The sequence below is a fragment of the Babylonia areolata genome, chromosome 4 (genome assembly GCF_041734735.1).
Source record: "Babylonia areolata isolate BAREFJ2019XMU chromosome 4, ASM4173473v1, whole genome shotgun sequence".
In the NCBI taxonomy this organism is placed as follows: Eukaryota; Metazoa; Mollusca; class Gastropoda; order Neogastropoda; family Buccinidae; genus Babylonia; species Babylonia areolata.
In genome coordinates, this window is record NC_134879.1 from 25,080,702 (window position 1) to 25,083,201 (window position 2,500).

Genomic DNA, 2,500 nt, shown 5'->3' on the forward strand with positions numbered 1-2,500 from the left:
CACATTTTCACGCATATATTGAGAGACAGGTATTTCAGTTTTCGCTTCATTTGGACGATTGTTCTACATTTCAAATATTCATATTTGTACACAAACACAGATACGGTAGAAATAAGATACATACAAGTGCATATCAATATAAAAACGTGTACATACTCACGCATGCACGCACTACACACACACACACACACACACACACACACACACACACACACACACACACACACACGGTTGAACAGAAGCTGCATATTACATGTGGATGGGGCTGATGACTAGATATTCAGGTAGATGGTTGTTGGTTGCACAATTCTATTTATCACACTGGATTTGTTCCAGAGGCAGGGCATTGACTGCTTTGGGGAAAAAGCTATTGGCGAAGCGATTGGTTTTCGTCCTTATACTTCTGTACCGTCGACCAGAGGGGAGCATCTCGAAAATCCCAAAAGCTGGATGTGATTCGTCCTGGCTGATTGATTTTGCTTTTTTGAGTAGCCGCTTATAATGTATGTCTTCTAGAGAAGGTAGATCAGCCCCGGTAATCTTGGTGGCAGTTTTTTTTTACGATTCTGTTTAGGGCTGCAACTTCTGCCTTGGAAATGTTTCCGTACCGAACAGTGATAGCAAAGGATCTGTTTCCTTGCCTGTGTATCGATCAGTCTGTCGATGCGCTGTGTAAGCCTCGGGGAGATGATGAGAAAGGCACCGTTTTGTCAGTGTAATTGTCTGGGTGGGCGTTGGACTGGGACTGAACAGTAACGTGGTGGAACAAGATAAGGGAGCAGAGATGTGAATTATTCATTTTGGGGTTCAGGCTGAGACTTGAGGTGAGTGAAGCTGGTCCTCTTGCACGTTTGACAGGAATGGGAACAGATGGAAGTGACTGTCGTGGGGCTTGTCCATGACTCTCCCTTGCAAGGCCCCCCTTTAATGGACTTCCCACCCGGCAGGAAACAGAGGACGGTGTCAGCCCTATGTTCCCCCCAGGTCTATGTTCCCCCCCTTTTTTTTCAGCCAGGTCTCAGTTCCCAGTGTTTTATGTACCCACTAATTTACGTTTTCTGGGTCTTTGTTTCCCTGATTGTATGTTCCCCCCTGGTCTGAGTTCCGCCAGATCTACTAGTAGGACCACTTTCGCATTGAACACAACCCAAAAGCACTCAGGCTACGCTCTTTGTGTGTGTGTGTGTGTGTGTGTGTGTGTGTGTGTGTGTAGGTGTGTGTTTGTGTCTTTTTTGTGGTCACATCTGTGCATTAATATGCCTTGGCAGGTGTTTGACCCCTGCATCTCTGTGTGAGTGTGTGTGCGTGTGTGTGTGTGTGTGTGTGTGTGTGTGTGTGTGTGTGTGTTTTGTGGTCACATCTGTGCATTATTATGTCTTGGCAGGTGTTTGACCGCTGCATTTGTGTGTGTGTGTGTGTGTGTGTGTGTGTGTGTGTGTGTGTGTGTGTGTGTGTGTGTGTGTGTGTCTGTGTGTCTGTGTGTGTGTGTGTGTGTGTGTGTGTGTCTGTGTGTCTGTGTGTCTGTGTGTGTGTGTGTGTGTGTCTGTGTGTATGTGTGTGTGTGTGTGTGTGTGTGTGTGTGTGTGTGTGTGTGTGTGTGTGTGTGTGTGTGTGTGTGTGTGTGTGTGTGTGTGTGTGTGTGTGTATGTATGTATGTGTCTGTGTCTGTGTCTGTCTGTCTGTGTCTGTGTGTCCGTGTGTGCGCGTGTATGTACGTGCGTGTATGTATGTGTGTGTCTGTGTGTGCGTGTGTATAAAGGTGTCATTAAAAGGAGACATTAAATCAGAGAGCTTTGGTGCAGAGCAACCGATTCCTTTACTTGGACGGAAAGAAAGGGGAGAGAGAGAGGGGGGGGGGTATAAAGGAAGAAAGACAGAAAGAAAGAAAGAACGAATGAGGAAAGAAAGAAAGTACAAAGAAAGATTGAAAGAAACGGAGTTCTAACTCTTGATTCAATGTATGCTTCGGTTTAAAACTAAAAGCATCGCATAACACTTCATTTCAGGATTATCATCTCTTTCATCCTTTCTCAGTTACACCAAAAAAAAAACAAATTGAAGTTGAAAACTAAAAGTATTTTCAATCGAATTTACATTCAATTACAGCAAGAAAAATAACCCCCCGCTCTCTCTCTCTCTCTCTCTCTCTCTCTGTTAAATCTGAGTGCCTGTGAGTTAGTGTGCACGAATATGCGCGTGCATGCGTATGCTTTTTGCCAGTTTTCCATTTCGAAGTTTCTAATGAGAAGTAAAGCCATCTTTTACGGGACATATTACTGTGGGTTTAGCAACGGTCTTTCTCATTTTCCTGAGATCATAATATCATTCTATTCGCCTGTCCTTTTAAAATCCATTTGCTGCTTTCGCATCTACGATTTCCATCTAATCTGCAGACATTGGATAACATTATTCGGAGGACACTCACACCAGTACAAACAGTGGACTCCTGTCCCTCTCTCTACGTCTCTGTCTCTGTCTCTCTCTCTCTGTGCCCCACGCA